Here is an 18,727-nt window from a genome sequence, read left to right on the forward strand (position 1 = left end):
AGTGTGAAACTTGAGTTCCATGAACTCGAATTTCTTGAAAATATTCAAGTGGAACTTGAGTTCCACAATTTTTTTTTTAAGTTTAATTTTGCTATAACTCGATTTTTACATTAAAACTTGATTTTCTAAAAATCGAATTTCAAAACAGGGACACATCTCTAAATAGTTTCAAACAAAAGACATTTTGCTGAAAAATTTGTGAGAAAAGAGTAAAACCCCATTTTGGCCTAAGCCCCTTCCTGAAACTTGAAACTAGACATGGCAAAACGGGCGGGTCGGGTCAATCGGGTTGCGGGTCAAACGGGTCACGGGTCATCTTAAGCGGGTTAAAAACGGGTTCAGGTCAATTGTGTTGCGGGTCGGGTCAGGTTAGGTCGGGTTGATCCGTATTTTTCACATGAATTTTTTTTTTTAATAAATAAAACAACATGTATTTATCATTTGGAAAGTTATGCAACAAATTATTTGATGTAAAACGCATTATTTTGACTTCACCACTTATATCAAGAATGAATTCAGTTAAACTTATTAAAACTTAGAGTCCGTTTGGATAGAACTTATTGCTGAAAACTGAAAACTGAAAACACTGTAGCAAAATAATTTTTAAATGGGTAAAAAACACTGTTCATTCCAGAAGTTACTGTTCATTGGCCTAAAATCACTGTTCATGGCCAATGAACAGTAACAAACACGCGTTGAAAAAAAAAAAAAAAAAAAACGTGGACGCAGCTGGAAAACGCTGAATCCAAACGTATTCTTATTTAATAATTTTAAAATTATACAAATCCTAACATTGCTATCTAAAACAAAATAACACAAACATAAGTAAAACAAATACACATGTTTTATTTCTACACAATATCAACATTCCAAAATATAAAACAAAATTACAAATGACTTATTGGATAACTCATTTGATAAAGAATAAAAACATATAAGAAATTTACAATCTTGAAAATTAATTTTATAATCTATTATCAATTGTGGTTGGTACTCTATTTCAATTTGAGATATACATTAAAATTTGATTTCTTACTTATTTATACATGGTCTTTTTTATGAATATCATATCATTGTTAAGCAACACACACTCTAGGAAATATCATAATTTATTTTGAAAAGCCGTTTATTTTGGACATAAATTGTTAAAAAATAAGTCTAAGCATTTATAATTTATGCTAATTTGATACTTTGGCTTCATTATTTTTACACTTGTAAATATTTCTCACACATGTCTACAATTATAAATCTATATTTTTAACTCTACTGTAACCATATTATCTTGACATGTACTTTGTTATTTGATATCTAAAAATCTTTACTCATTACAGAATGCTCAACTTTTTATTTTTCAATTAATTTGCATATGTAAATGTATCAATTGTTTTCTTAAAGCTCACAATAAACAATTAAACTATTATTATCTTAATTTTACTCTTTTTTTTTATCAAAAAAAAAAGTTTTAAAAAGTGATTCGGGGTTCGGGTTGATCCGCAAAAAACTCGAGTCGGGTCATGAGTCAACCCGTTTTGTTTCGGGTCAAAAAAATCAAATTCGAGTCGAGTATTTTTCGAGTCGGGTCAAAAAATTTTGACGCGTTTTACCATGTTTACCTGAAACACGACCTTTATTTCACTCCCCCACAGATACTATTTGTGTGGAGTAGTCACTGTACTAAAATTGCGCCTGATTCTACCGTGTACGCCAGAAAAGCAACAATACTTTATTAATAAAAAATTATAATAAAAAAAAAAATCAATTTTAACGGGTGCTGAACCAAACCGGATAACAAAAGCCAAAAAAAAAAAAAAAAACAAAAAAGGAACTTCATTATTGAACTTTATCGATGTACCTATACATTCGTCTGATAATGTACTTGTTAGTCAACGAAGTCAAGCTAAGCAAGGCCCACTTCATAAAATTAAATTCATCTGGGACCCTTGAACGTATTTTTTGTGATGTGACGTTATGTTTTTTGTTGAAGCATTATGTGATGATAGTATCATACTTTCTGTGATTCAAAAGCAAGCAGAGATCGTGACTCAGCGGAGGAGCAGACACGATGAAAGGGGTTCTTCCTTACACTAGCTTTACTGTTGCTGTGCTCTTGTTAGTTTTGTGCATGGCAGCACAAGCAGCAACTCCTGATAATGAAGGTAAGGAAGTATTCCCACTTCTTTCTATTTGTATAATTCTGTATATTTCATCATATCACTTCAATTCATTCTATTTCAAACTGGTGGAAAAATGGACATCTATGCATTTAGCAGAATTTTAATATGGGCGACATCAGGAGCAGGCGAAAACAATATTTAAGATGATATCCAAGATATTTATTTAATTATTTTACCATATTTTCTTTCCACTTCTTTCTATTTGTAATTCTCTATATTTCTTCTTCACTTCAATTTTCATTTCAAACTGGTGAAAATTGACATCTATACATTCTGCAGCATTTAGAATTTAATAAATATTCCTCTCTCTCGTCATTAGCTCATTTTATAAAAGCAAAATTCCAGTTTGATTAGTAAGTTTGATTTATTATGCAGTGAAAGCCCTCCGTGAAATAGCTGAACAATTGAAAAAGAAAGACTGGAATTTTGATGTGGACCCGTGCACTAACGAGACTAGTTGGTTTACGCCAAAATTGGATTCGAGGCCTCTGTACAACAATTCTCTCATCTGCAATTGTTCCAACTCTGATGGTGTATGCCACGTAGTTGAATTGTAAGTAAAGCTTTTATTTTACTAATACCATCCTTGCTTATATATATATATATTTTTTGGATGAATCGAAATCTGTTAATCAACCAAAAGAGAACTGTGGGAAGTAAAAGTACCCAAGTGGGCCTATGGACCTTTGGGCTGTAACATGGAAGGCCGACCTGTTCCAGGATTAAACTCTATGAGTTGGCCCATACGCCGAGGGTCCGAGGATACAGCCGAGGGAAAGTTTCACCTCGGACAGATCCAAGAGAACTCAAGATTTTATTATAAAGGTCAAGACACAACTCTGGAAAGACTAATGGATAAAAAGGGACATTCTGAATCTTCTAGATGCACCAATATTAAAGAAAATATCAAGAGTAAAGGCTGCCACCTTCGCATTAAAGGCTCTGCACCTACCTCCCTGACCGCATTAATGGGGATGTGACCCCTGAACAGTGAGGTGGAAACTTCTAGTCACTGTTCAAAAAGTATCAGGGAAGGAAGTATAAAAGGGGGGTAAAGGCCAAAGAAAGAGGGACGGTAGCTAAGAAAGAAATTGAGAAATTGTAATCTTTAAGGAAGAAAGAGAAATACTAAAGAAGTAGTCCTCGGCTCGAGTCCGAGGAGACCCATTGCAATTATTGTTCGTTATTTACCTGTATTTGTTTATAAAAGCCTGTTATCGAGCTCCCAGTACTTTTAACCTAGGTTTCAAGCCCACACTCTATAAATTTTATTATTTAAGGCTCATTGGGCCTGAGCCCGAGATTGTCTTTGAGTCCAGGTGCAATTGTGCACTTACAAGAACTCTATTGTTGTGCGTACACGAGATTCAAAAATCAAACGTAATTAATCAATTGATATATTGCAAGTCTCTTTGATGTCAAGGCATATCATTGTATTTCATTCCAACAGAAAACCATATCATTTTATCTGTTTGTGAAGGCTTTGAGTGTTGTTGACAAGAGTCTATAACTTAGGTTTATGAGAATTAGCATTCTGTTTGTAATCCACATCGCTAATTATAGATATTGGTTGGCATTTTCCATGGAAGTAGGTATTGAATTACATTAACCACATTAAATATTACTGTATGCTTCCACCGCTCACAAATCGAGACTCAAGCCTGTGTGCTAGACCCTTTAAGTAGTCTAATCTATGCTATGTGACCCTCGCATCAAGTACATATTTTCAAAAGTTGGACATTTGGTTGGTTGGATCATGGCTTGCTTTTGATCAAGTAAAATTTTGATCTCTTGTCATCTCTTAATGGAATTAGGTTTGCAAAATTATGTTTCAAGTCTGAATATTCAGATTGCACTTAATTTTTCAATTGTAAATATCCTTGTCATACAGATTTCTTGGAGGGCAGGATCTTGCTGGTGTGCTTCCACCAGCTCTGGTGAAGTTACCCTACCTGAAGACAATGTAAGAGGTGCAACCATTTTTTGTTTCACTAATTAGCACTTAGAAAATTGATTTAGGCATTTAATTGCACAGTTTCCACTTGAATGTAGTGATCTCACTCGTAACTACCTCAGTGGTAATATACCCAGCGAATGGGGTTCTATGCAATTGGAGTATCTGTAAGTGACTTGTCAGCTCATGTCCAGGATTTGCTAATAAATGCTAGATCTTATTGAATTAAATGAATTTGTTGCAGGTCCATCTGTGTAAACAACTTATCAGGACCAATTCCAAGCTTCCTGGGAAGCATTACCACACTTGGATATTTGTATGCTCTTATTGTATCTTTTTTTCTCGCCTATCATATAGACAGTAAAATTATGTTATGCTTTCATCTGGTCTAGCCGGCTTTAATATACAAGAACATTTTGTGTTCAGGAGCATCGACAACAATATGTTCTCTGGAACTATTCCCCATGAGCTTGGAAAGTTGGTTAACTTGAAGAATCTGTGAGCATTTTTTTTTTATTAATGTTTAAATCACAATTGATTAGTCATTTATAAATTCTCATTCATTTGCTTAATCCCTTAACACACGAACTGGTATGAACTTTCCTTTTGGTGACTGCAGCAGTCTTAGTGCTAACAATCTCACAGGAGAGTTGCCGGTTGCTCTTACTAAACTGATCAAATTAACAGAATTGTAAGTGGTTGTAACCTTTTTTGTAGTTGATATTATTTTTAGATTTTATTTCTTGAAAAATAATCTAATTGTTTGTATTTCATTCAATGTTGTTTCTGTTTTGGGACATATACAGTAGAATTAGCAGTAACAACTTCGCTGGAAGAATGACCAACTTGTTTCAAAGTTGGAATCAACTTCGAATATTGTATGTGCTTTTTTCTTACACTTTTATCTAAATCTATTTAAGATAAAGGTTTCAGATGTGATCTTAATCCATTTAAATTGTGTTGTTAACAGAGAGATCCAAGCTAGTGGTTTTGAGGGACCCATTCCTTCTAGCATTTCTACCTTGAGTACTTTAACTGAGCTGTGAGTTCTGTCTTCTAAGTTAGAGTTCTTGTGTTGTATAATTACTGGGATATAGTCATTTAATTTTTAACTTTAAGATAAATTTTTTTTTTGTTTTTTTTTGGTTTTTTTTTTTGGTTTTTTTGTTTTTTTGTTTTTTCCTGAAGAACTTATATTTGTTGATGATGTAACTCCATGTAGAAGGATCAGTGACTTAGTTGGAGAGGGTTCAAATTTTCCAAACTTAAGTAGCATGACAGGCATGACAAAATTGTAAGCCTTTCTTTCATTGTAAAGTGCAATGAATTGGAATGATACAAAATTTATAGCAGGTTCACCTTACCTGATGTTTGTTTACGTTGCAGGATGTTGAGGAGCTGTAATATCTCTGGACAAATTCCTACATATATATCAAACATGAGACAACTCCAAATTTTGTAGTTCTTCTATACTCTCTCTTTTTTCCCTCCTTTACTGGAAAATAAGTGAACTACAGCCCCATACGATTGGACAAAACACGCTCAACTATCGCATTACTTATTATACATGCATATGAAAGTTCAAATCGAAATTAGAAATTAAGAAGTTTACAGACTTCAACTTTCAATAATTCTTTATTTTCTAGAACTTAAGAGGACATAATTCTTTCAATAAAAGTTGTGGCAAAAATCAATATTAGAAAAGAAAAAATAAAAATTTTGGCAATACTTTATAAAGTTAATAAAGAAACGAGGCTAAATTGGATACTATTTGACAGAGATGTCGTATCCAAGCTAAAATTTATCTCCTCTGATTAAATGAAAATTTTTGGTGTTTCTCTATCATTTTGTTTTCACCAAATATTATGTTTTCAACTTTGACTTACATGCTTTTAGTAGTGGGCATTTTTGTTTTATAAGTTTTTCTATATTCAGCTGTACAGTTATATAAACCATCATCTTTTCTGTTATTATCACATCTGTATTGTTATATTCTTGCAGAGATCTCAGCTTCAATAGATTGGAGGGACGTATTCCAGATTTGAGTGATCTAACAACGTTGAAGTTCATGTAAGCTTCACTACCAAATCCTTAATCAGATTCAATTGTAGAGTAAATTCAAACAAACAATTAAGCAGCTAGAGCACACAATGATATGTGACCTAAAAGGACCTTATATAACTGGGTTTGGATTTTGAGTTGTGGTCAACATCCATGGGTCAATCTGCGAGGAACTTCACTCCACATACACCTAAAACTAGAATCATCTCCATCTGCTGTCTTTCAGACTAATCTAAACGGACCTAATTGGGCCTTTTAAGAAAATTTGGTATTCAAATACTACCAAAATTACAAAAGAAAATAGAGTAAGACCCCTAAATATAGTCACGCTATTAAATGTTTATTGATGATATTGTGTTCTCTTACTAAATAGGTATCTGACAAGCAACTTTCTCAATGGAACTATTCCAGACTGGATCAAGAGCAGAGACAATCGCTTGTATGGTTTTATCCTAAATTCTACATCAATTTCGCAATTATGTGTGAATCTAAACAAACAATAAGTTTAGAGTCACAAAAAAAAATTCACAACTCTCAGGGTGGCAAGTTATTGGTAGGTAAAAAAGTGACGTCAATGATGGGCCTAATGAGAACCAATGAAACTTGCCGTTTCAATTGTTGTGAAAATTGCTAGGATGCATGGACACTTCATTTGGGGTGCCATAGCCCTGTTGTGTCCGTGTCGTACCCGTGTCGTAACGGTGTCCAATTTGTTATGATTTTTCAAAAATTGCTCATGTCGCTGTATCGTACCTGTACCCATACTTGTATTGTGTCCATATCCGTGCATCCTAGGAAAATTGTTGTGTTTGTAGAATTACTCTTGCACAAACATAGTTTTAATGTTACTAACTTGATGATATTAGAACAGTGTTATATGTAAGATTTATTACTCTACAAGTTATCATACTATATTACTCTACAACTTATTATACTGGTACCTTAGGGACTTTATACATTACCCAAAATCTTTCTTTTTGTTAAGATGACAGATCAATAGGATCAAGTTGAATCCTATTGATGCTAGTTTTGAGAAAGATAAAGATAAGCACCAAGTTCAAATATCAATAGGATCAAGTTAATCCTATTGATGCTAGTTTTGAGAAAGATAAAGATAAGCACCAAGTTCAAATCTCATCATCTCAAGATCAAGATAAGACCAAATATCTAGAGCTGCTGCAGAATATTGAGATAGAAATGGATACAACTGAAATTTAATCTTCTTGTATTTGAATTGTTGCTATATCTTTTTAGGTGTAACAGATTTACATGTATAGCTATATAAATATTAATGTAAATACACTGGTTTTGGTCATTGAAGCCAAAACCAATTCCCCAACTTTATTTTCATGGTATCAGAGCCTTCTTAGGCTAACGCCAATAATCTTTTGATCCTGTGACAATGTTTGCCACTGCTTCCAACCTTAACTTATCTACTAATATCTCATCACCTTCCTTTCTTCTTCCCAATTTTCCTTAAGGGATCCCTGCCAAGTTAGATGGCAGCAACTACCTTAATTGGCTCTCAAGATTTCTTCCTACCTTATGCAACAATGGACCGATGATCATTGATGGTTCTGATCCGTGCCCACCAGAATTTTTAGTTGATGCTGAAGGGAAAAAGACTCTTAATTCCGAATTCACTCTTTGGACTAAGAATGATCAATATCTTCATAGTTGGATCAATTTTACTCTCTTGGAGGACGTACTGTCTACTGTTTATGGACTAGACACTTTGATACAAGTGTGGACTGCACTGGCCAATCACTTTGCCTCACAGTCTCGCTCTCGAATTGCTCATTTGAAGAGACAATTGCAAAATTTAACTCAAGGCTCTAAGACCTGTTCAGAGCACTTGCAGACAGCCAAATCTTTGGCTGACCAACTAGCTGCAGTTGGTAAACCTCTCCCTGAAAATGATCTCATCTCATATGCACTCAATGGTCTCAATCCTTCATTGAACAACTTCATCACATCTTTCTCTCTTGCTACTCGAGACAACCCATTGAGTTTCGTTGACTTCAGAGATGAACTCTTGAATCATGAAATGTTACTCAACCAACAAAATGCTGTTGTATTTGATGCAACAAACTTCGCTTTGTTCACCAACAAGCCTAGATCTCATCAGATTACTCCCAACAATAAGATGTAGTACACACCCAAATTTCAACCAAGAAACTTCACTCCCAAACATGCTCATGGAACATTTGATTCTCGTCCTAAACCTTCTCAAGTCAATAGTGGTGCCCCTTTCAACAATGGTGCACGTGTTCCATGCCAAATTTGTGGCAAGACCAATCATCAAGCCCTTGACTATTATCATCGCATGGATTACTCCTACCAAGGAAGACATCCTCCAACGCAACTTGTAGCTATGGTGGCCCATACAAATGCTGCCTTTGAAGATCAAAAATGGTTTGTTGATAGTGGTGCAAATGCTCATATCACCAATGAACTTGAAAATTTGACAATTCAACAACCTTTCCAAGGCATTGACACAGTAGAAGTGGGAAATGGAGCAGGACTTGCTATAGAAAACTCTGGTTCAATAACTCAAACCTTTTTTTCCTCAACCTTGCATCTTAAAAATGTCTTACATTGCCCAAATGCTTCTGCCAACTTACTTTCTATTCAAAGATTCTGTTTAGATAATGCATGTTTCTTCGTACTCACCTCATCTCATTATTTTGTGAAGGACTTTCGAACACATGCAATATCCACTACGGCTTCAAAGAAACTCTCTTCATGGCAACCGAGCTTTTACTGCTTTGTTAGGAATAAGAACATTTTCGTTGGTGTGGCATTTTAGATTAGGTCATTTGTCTTTTGATGTTGTTTCTCGTGTTGTTAACACAATCATTTACCCCTTTCTTGTAATGACTTTAATAAAAATGTTGTTTGTACTTCATGCCAATTGGGAAAAAGTAAACGACAACCATTTCATTCATCTACTCGTCTCTCTACTACTCCTCTCCAACTTGTTCATACTGATATTTGGACTTCACCTGTCCAATCTGTGAGTGGATGCAAATATTATGTGGTTTTCATTGATGACTTTTCACGCTATACTTGGCTTTATCCTTTTTATAATAAATCTGAAGTGTTAACATGCTTTGTCAAATTTGAATTGATGGCAGAAAATCAATTCTCTACAACTATGAAACAATTGCAATCTGATGGAGGCGGTGAGTACACCTCACTTATCTTCCAATCATTTCTCACCAAGCATGGCATTGTCCATCAGAAGTCTTGCCCATACACTTCACAACAAAATGGTCTTGCTAAAAGAAAGTTGTGGCATATTCTTGAAACTGGATTAACACTATTGGCTCGTTCTCATCTTTCAAATCGTTATTGGGTTAATGCTTTTCTTACGGCTGTTTATATTATTAATCGTTTGCCTACCCTATTCTTGATCATATGTCACCCTTTTCTCAAGTTATACAATAAAGAGCCAAATTATAACAATTTGAGAGTCTTTGGTTGTTCGTGTTATCCACTTTTGCGTCCTCAAGGCCTTCATAAGCTGGAATATAGATCTAAGCCTTGTATTTTTATTGGATATGGCTATGCAGGTTACAGGTGTCTTGATTCTATTACTAACAAAGTGTACTTAGCTCGGCATGTGATTTTTTATGGGAGTTCCTTACCAGCCAAGGATAAAGCTACTTTACATTTGCCTTCTAAGATTCATGCATCAGGTGATGTTCCTTTCCCCTTTCCCTTTCCTCCTTACAATACTTTCTCAAATCTTCCTTCTTCAATTCCTTCTACAACACTTCCAAACTCTCCATCTACAACACCTACACCTGATTTCGCACTAGCAAGGAACCACTTGTACATGGCCCACCTACATCTCCTACCCCTCTACCACCCTTACCTTCCATATCATTATCGCCACAATTACCACTTTCATCTTCAAGTCTATCAACCTCTACAAGGTCTGATGCACCACTTACTGAACCCATTGTTCCTCATCCAATGCTCACTCGTTCTAAAACAGGTTCTCTTAAGCTCAAAACCTTTCCTGACTATAAATTATTCCAAACTACCAAATACCCCTTCCAAGGCCTCCACACTATTGTCCAAGATTTTGAACCATCATGCTATAGCAAGGCTACTGCAGACTCACGATGGAAAGCAGCCATGAAGCTAGAATTTGATGCCTTAATGTCCAATGGCACTTGGACCTTGTGTCCTTGCCCTCCAAATCATAATATCATTCGCAACAAATGGGTGTATACAATTAAACGCAAATCTGATGGCTCGATAGAAAGGTTCAAGGCTTGATTAGTTACTAAGGGGTTTGATCAACGAAGTGGAGTGGACTACACTGAAACTTTTAGCCCTGTAATCAAACATTCTACCATTCGGATTATATTGGCTTTAGCAGTCCATTTTGATTGGGAAATTTGGCAATTGGATGTATCTAATGCTTTTCTTCATGGGAACTTAAGAGAAGAAGTGTTCATGGAACAACCTCAAGGGTTCATTGATAATGCTCATCCTGATTTTGTTTGTAAGTTGCATAAAGCTCTCTATGGCTTAAAACAAGCACCAAGAGCTTGGTTTACATGACTCTCCACCTTCTTATTAGAGCTTAGATTTAAAGCTTCATTAGTTGATTCATCATTATTTATCTATGCTTGTAGAGCTGTCCAGGTTTACATGCTAATTGATGTTGATGACATAATCATCACCGAGACTCATGTTCCCATAATAAGCTCTCTCATTTGCAGCATGCAGCAGGAGTTTCCTTTAAAAGATTTGGGTTCTTTAAGCTTCTTCCTTGGCATTCAGGTTTCTTGCACTCTAAAGGGCCTGCATATCTGTCAAACAAGGAATATTTCCGATTTACTTACTTGCACTCACATAGCTGATGCAAAACCTTCCAAGTCACCATGTTCTTCTACCTCTAAACTCTCTAAATATGATGGTGACTTACTAAAGGATCCTACTGTCTATCGGCATATTGTTGGCTCCTTACAATATTGTACTCTCACTTGTCCAGAAATTGCTTTCTCAATTAATCAACTCTGTCAGCACCTACATGCTCCAACATCAACTCACATGTCAACTGCAAAGCATGTATTACGCTATCATAAGGGTACACCTAATCATGGGTTGTTCTACTCTAAAGGTTCTCTCCAACTTAATGCCTTTTGTGATTCAGATTGGGTTGGTAGCCTTGATGATAGACGCTCTACTTCCGGATTTTCAGTTTTCCTTGGAGAGTGTCTTATATCTTGGAGTGCTAAGAAACAAGTTGTTGTTTCCCGGTCTAGTACTGAAGCTGAGTATCGTTCCTTAGCCATCACCATAGCTGAACTTTACTGGTTGCGAATGTTGTTTCAAGAAACTCATATTCCTCTTAAGGCAGCTCCTGTGCTATGGTGTGACAATGTCAGTGCACTTGCCTTGGCCTCTAATCTGGTGTTTCATGCCCATACTAAACATATTGAAGTTGACTACCACTTTGTTCGCGAGAAGGTAGTCAATCGCAACATCATAGTCAAGTTCATCTCTACCCTTGATCAGGTTGCTGATATTTTTACCAAAAGATTGTCTTCGTCACGTTTTGTTTATCTCAAATCCAAGCTGATGGTTGTTCAACCCCCATCACCTTGCGAGGGGCTATTAAGATAACAGATCAATAGGATCAAGTTAATCCTATTGATGCTAGTTTTGAGAAAGATAAAGATAAGCACCAAGTTCAAATCTCATCATCTCAAGATTAAGATAAGACCAAATATCTAGATCTGTTGCAGAATATTGAGATAGAAATGGATACAACTGAAATTTAATTTCTTGTATTTGAATTGTTGCTATATCTTTTCAAGTGTAACAGATTTACATGTATAGCTATATGAATATTAGTGCAAATACACTGGTTTTGGTCATTGAAGTCGTATGGTTGAGGGACCCAGATATAGATATTGGGCCATGGGTTGCGCCTGAGGACATCAAATAGCCCGAGGATAGATAAGGACTAGCAAAGGCAGATAGATTATTGGGACAGGGAAGAGGTCTGGTCACAATGAGCAGGAGATGTTGTCCAAGAAGCAATCCCTCCTTGGCTGACTGAGTGGAGGCCTAATGTCCAACCACCCATCAAGAACTGGGCGGCAGACAACTGTGCTGGGAAGGATAAGCTTTAGAGGGGGATGAGTCAAGAGAGAATTAATAAATATCTGGGTAGAAAGCTGATACTTGAACGGTAAGCCTTACAACTACCTACAAAGACTCAGGATGGTGCTGATGGGACAAGTATCAAGACTACCAATCTAATCTACACGTGGAGGGCTGAGATGACAGAGAGAAGGGAAATACAAAGGGGATGAACTCCCTTACAGTAGGGATCATTAGAAAAACTAGAGAAAAATCACTGTGTAACCAGGAACTGTAATTTTTGTATAAGTTTAAGAGAAATATATAAGAACACACCTTCCTCGGACTTAACCGAGGAGAACTTTTCTTGTTCAAACTGTTTATCTTGTTCATTCCAGTGTTAACTAGCCTATTATGATTAGTATCATTCTAAGTCATTGAACGTTCAATATCATGCCCACTCTCTAACAAATTTATTGTTTTGGACTCATTGGGCCATTGTCCATCCATTTGGGCTGTAGAGCAAAATACGTCTGTGGGAAGTTTGAACATTCTTGAGCTTGTTCAATCATGGTGGGTTCAAAACCAAACTGTGAAGAATTTGTAGAATCCCAACGCCAAGATCATTTTCTTAATCTTAAATGAAGGAGAGACCATGAAGTTATTGTGCACACCACTCATACCAGTAGAAGTCATTCCAGAAGTGGAAGTCGTGTCTCATGGTGAAGATACAAGAAACATGCAGCTGGAGATAGATCACTTACGGAGGAAGCTACGCCGTAGGCAAAGGAGAGGGACTCCTTCAAGCTCGTAGTCTTAGTTTGATGGTGATATCAGTTATAGGCCCTGATTAAGGACTCCTCCTAGTGAATCTTTCTCTTATGATGAGGAGCACCATTATAGGCGAAGGAGCAGAAGTCCGACCTATGGGGGTTTGGGGAACGATGCTATGAGTAGGGCCTTGCGCCAAATTTCTAAGTCACCATTTACACGGAGGATAGAAAGAGGAAAACTTCCTCAACGGTTCACCCAGTCAACATATACCATGTATAATGGAAGGACGGACCCGGTGGAGCTTGTCAGCCATTTTAACCAGAGAATGGTTGTTCACTCGATAAATGATGCCTTGATGTGCAAGGTATTCCCATCTAGTTTGGGGCTAGTGGCGATGAGATGGTTTGATAGGCTGGAGGAAGGATCAATTAGCTCTTTTCAAGAGCCTACTAAGGCCTTTGGGGTCCGATTTGTCACTTGCAGTAGGGTTCTTCGTCCCCTGGATTCCTTGCTGTCCATGGCTATGCAAGAGGGGGAGACTTTGAAGAGATACTCAGATAGGTACTGAGAGATATTTATGAGATAGATAGAAATTTTGATGATGTAGCAATAAGGACATTTAAGGTCAGTTTGCCCACTAAGCATGATTTGAGGAAGTTCTTGACTAGGAAGCTTGCCAGAAGTATGTGTCCGCTAATGGACTGGATTGATGAATATAAGCAGGTTGAGGAGGATCAGCAACAAGGAAAGGGAAAGGGGAAGGCGAAGGTGATTCCCCAAGACCGAAGGGATTTTAGGTCAAAGAGGTATAACAACAATCAACCTAGGAGAGCTTTTGCTGGACACATTGGGCTTGTTACTACCCAGGTAGTCAACACGGTGTTCAGGGAGCCTGTACACCAAATTCTGGATAAGATAAAGAATGAGCCATATTTTAAGTGGCCGAATAAGATGGGAGGAGACCCCATGAAGCGTAATCAAAGTCTTCACTGCCAATACCATCAGGACTGAGGGCACACTACAGAAGATTGCAGGACTTTACATGATTACCAAGAGCAATTAATTAAAATTGGGAAGTTGAAGCAATTCCTACATCAGCTCACTGGGCAAGGGAGTCAAGAATGCTAGATCTACTTATCAGAGGATGATGACTAGAATGTTTGAACCTCAGCTTGGCAAGAATATTGAAGTCTACATAGATGACATGGTGGTGAAAGTAAGGCAAAGTCCGAGCATGTGAGTGACCTCGGAAGTGTTTTTGAGGTGTTGAGAGAGCATAAGTTACGCCTTAATGCTTCTAAATGTTCCTTTGGCGTTAGTTCGGGCAAATTTTTGGGTTACATGGTCACCCATCGTGGAATTGAAGTTAACCCTGATCAGATTAAGACAATCAATAATTTACAAGCTCCTCGGAATCCCAGAAGTCCAAAAGTTTACGGAAATGACTGCAGCCTTGAACCGATTTATCTCTCGGTCCGCAGACAGATATAGGCCTTTCTTCCAACTTTTGCACAAGTGGAAAAGGTTTGAGTGGAATGAAGAATATGTCCTACCCTTTCAGCAATTGAAGGATTACCTTTCTCAACCACCCATTATGTCCAGACCCGAGGAGGAAGTTCTTTTCGCCTATATTGTTGTGGCTTCCCATGCATTTAGTTTGGTATTGGTAAGGGTAGAGAATGGAGTATAGCGGCCAATCTATTATGTGAGTAATAGACTGGACGCTATACTACACGGAAACTCCCCCATTATTTTCAAGCTCATACAGTTGTGGTATTAACTCAAATCTCTATACAGGGAGAATTGCTAAGTGGGGGAAAATTTTAGGGGCATTTGACATCAAGTATATGCCTCGAACCTCCATTAAAAGGCAAGTTCTTGCAAATTTGGTGGCAGAGTTTATTGAGTCTCCAGCAGAGGCAGAGGACGAGGAGCATAACTCAAAAGGAAAGCAAGTTAAGACAATTTCTCTACAAGGGCCTTCATCTTGGAAGTTATATGTTGATGGTGTAGCAAATCAAAGGGGATTTAGAGTGGGGCTAGTTGTAGTGTCCCCGAACAAGATCACCATTGAGAAATATTTAAGGTTAGGCTTCTCGGCCACGAACAATGAAGCCGAGTATGAGCCTTTGCTAATAGGAAATGCTATGGTTCAGAAGATGGGAGAAAAGGTTGTGGAAATGTTCTCGGACTCAAGGCTGGTTGTAGGCCAAGTAAAGGGAGAGTTAGAAGCTAGGGATTTGAGAATGCAAGGGTATTTGAATCAAGCTCGGCGTTTGCAGTCAGGCTTTGAATTTTTCACTATACAACAAATCCCAAGAAACAGGAATATACATGCTGATTCCCTGGAAACTCTAGCAACCTCTTCTAGATAAGACCTACCTCGAGTTATAATGGTTGAGGACCTGCATAAGCCCGTTGAGGAGAAGAAGGATAAAGTCCAAGTTCACCAGATCATGGTTAGACCTAGCTGGATGGACTTTTTGGTCCTATTTCTCAAGGAAGGTGTTTTGCCTATTGAGAAGGGAGAGGCAGAAAAGAAACGGAGGAAAGCTCCTCGGTTTTGGTTGTCCGAGGAGCAAAAGCTGTACAAGCGATCCTTCTCGGGACCATATTTGCTTTGTGTTCATCCTGAGACAGTGGAGCCACTTTTAGAAGAGTTTTATGAGAGGATATATGGAAGTCATACAGGGGGCAGGTCATTATCACATAGAGCCCTTATTCAAGGGTATTGGTGGCTAAGTATGCAGAAAGAGGCACAAGAATATGTAAAAAAGTGTGATCAATGTCAAAGATTTGCTCCGAACATTCATCAGCCTGGGGGTGTGCTTAATCCTCTGTCTAGTCCATAGTCATTTGCTCAGTGGGGCCTGGATATTGTAGAACCATTTCCTAAAGTTGTGGGAAACCGAAGATGGTTTCTGGTCAGAACTTATTTCTTCACAAAGTGGGTGGAAGCTGAGCCATTATCTAATATTAGGGACCTGGATGCAAAATAAAAATTGTGGAAAAACATTATTACTCGGTTTGGGATTCCTCACACCCTCATTTCGGATAATGGGCTCTAGTTTGACAATAAAGCCTTTAGGAGGTACTGCTGTGAATTGGGCATTAGGAACAGATATTCAACTCCAGCTTATCCGCAAGGAAATGATCAAGCTGAAGCAGTCAACAAAGTTATAGTGAATGGGTTTAAGATGAGGTTGGACGAGGCAAAGGGTAGATGGGTGAAAGAGCTACCACATGTTCTTTGGATGCATCGTACTAGTCCTTGTCGGTCAACTAGAGAAACACCATTTTCCATGACTTATGGGTCTGAGGCTATGATCCCTTTAGAAACTGAGTTTCCAACATTGAGGACAAGCTTGTTCATCCCAGACAACAATGATAAATTATTGGAGAGAAGCCTAGATTTGGTTGATGAATGAAGAGAAGCTGTCATGGTTTAATTGACATATTATCAACAAAAACTTAAGCAGGGGTATGATACAGGTGTGAGAGCGAGCCCATTAGCACTAGGTGACTTGGTTTTGAGAAAGGTTATGGGTACTACAAAGAACCCATCATGGGGAAAATTGGGTCCCAACTGGGAGGGGCCATGCCGTATCAACTCAGTGGTTGGTATAGGTGCTTACTTTTTGGAAGATTTAGATGAAAATGTTATGTTGCGCCCGTGAAATGTAAATAACCTACGAAGATATTACTATTAATGAAAGGCAATCCCTCCATTTTTTGTTTCTACTATTATATGTTGTGCATCCTGTTCATTCAAGTGTTAAATAGAACCTCGGTCATGCTTGGTTCTTCGAAGCACATACCTTGGTAAATTCATACTTCTTGTTCATTTAAGTGTTAAACAGAACTTCAGCCATGCCTGGTTCTTCGAACCACATACTTTAGGTAAATTAATGCTTTCAGCTATTTATCTAAGTATTAAACAGAACCTTGATCATGTCTGGTTTCTCAAACCACATACATTGGGTAAATTAATATTTCTTGTTCATTTACGTGTTAAATAGAACCTCGGTCATGCTTAGTTTCTCGGACCACATACCTTAGGTAAATTAATACTTTCAACTGTATATCTAAGTGTTAAACAGAATATTGGTTATGTTTGAGTTCCTCGGACCTCATACTTCGGGTAAATTAACACCTCATCTTCCTTTGAGTGTTAAGTGAAACCCTAGTCATATTTGGTTCCTTGGACTGCACGCCTTGGATAAATTGATACTTCGCATTTATTTGAAGTTATGAATGGAGCCTTAAGTCACACATAATCTTTTGAGCTAAACGTCTCAGGTACACAAATTCTATTTCTAAGTTAAGTTGTAAATTATCAGTGACTTGGGAGTTAACTTATTAGATTACCAATCACATGGGAGCTGAACTATCAGATTAATAGTTGCATAGGTATTTGTCAAGGTTAAGGGCAATGCTACACTTTAATTGGAAGAGGTTATAGATTGAGCTTACGTCAATTAAACTAGGTTCAATAATGAGATAACATTTTGTTTAATATAAACACGCTGAAAATATAAAGAAACTCGGTACTATTCATTAAATAAAGCCTTGAAAAGGCAAAGAAAGTACATGTTTAAAAATAAAAATATAAAAAATATAAAAAAAAAGAGCAGGGTACAAGTAGAGTCCTGGATGGTCTTGAAAGGAGGAGGGTTGGCCTTCGCTGCAGTATAGGCAGGCACCTCGTGCACTGTTGCTTGAGCTACACCCTTGCCCTTAGGGTCCTCCTTGGTGGTGAAGGGGAGTGTGGCAAGTTCCAGTACCTGGCCCTGGGATGCCCCCTTCTCCTTGGTGGAGTCCTTGGGTGTAGGTGGAGGCTTGGCTGGCTCAGAAGCTGTCTCCTTAGCTGGCTCCTTATCCTTCTCCACAGCACCTACTCGGTCAACCTCTTTGGAAGGGACAGTTGGAGCTGGAAGAGCACTAGCAGAAGCAGTCTTGCTGGGCTTAGGAGCTTTGGGGGCAGTGTCAGCTCGGGAGCTGGAGGGGCCTACTACACAAAGGGCTGGGGGAGCATCCACCCCAGCTTGATTTAATGTTTCACTCCACACTTGGAGGCAGTAGCCTTTGCAGACTCTAGTGACCTGGGCCCTGAGGTTCTCCTCAGTCTCCTTCACCCCAGTATCGTAGCCCTCCTATACAGTCAGGGCTATAGTTTCCTCTGTCTTCTCAAATTTCTTCTTTAGAGCACACTTATCTGCTCTTTGGCAATAGTCAGCTGATCCTCAACTTTGCGCAACTGTTTGCGTTGATCCTCTACCTCCCTCTCAATCCCATCCAGAGCTGCTTTAGCACTCTTCCTGTCCCTGTCAGTCTCGGTCAGCTTGACGTTGAGGTCTTTAATCCTTTGCTTGACCAAAGTGAACGCCTTGACGGCAGTGATACGCCGCCCCTCCTCCTCCTTCATTTGCTTGTGGGCATTATCTACCCACTCGTCGGCGATATGTGTTGTTTGGATCGCCTTCAAAAAAATGAAAAATAAAGAAGTTAAAATAAAATAACATGAACACTTAGTAAAAGAAATTAATTTAAAAAAAAAAAAAAACTTACCATAGCCAAATCCCTTTTCAAGGTTAGAAACACTTCATGTTTCTTTACCGTTCTCAAGTCAGTCATGTCTTAAAGAAATAGTAGTGGC

The 18,727-nt window shown here is 37.9% G+C and overlaps 1 pseudogene; it reads left to right on the forward strand.

Moving 5' to 3' along the window:
* Positions 1–2,000: 2,000 nt before the first annotated feature.
* Positions 2,001–18,727, forward strand: part of LOC142633893 (putative leucine-rich repeat receptor-like serine/threonine-protein kinase At3g14840) — a 33,117-nt pseudogene continuing 16,390 nt past the window's right edge.

This window comes from Castanea sativa, chromosome 5 (assembly GCF_040712315.1).
Source record: "Castanea sativa cultivar Marrone di Chiusa Pesio chromosome 5, ASM4071231v1".
Taxonomy (NCBI): domain Eukaryota; kingdom Viridiplantae; phylum Streptophyta; class Magnoliopsida; order Fagales; family Fagaceae; genus Castanea; species Castanea sativa.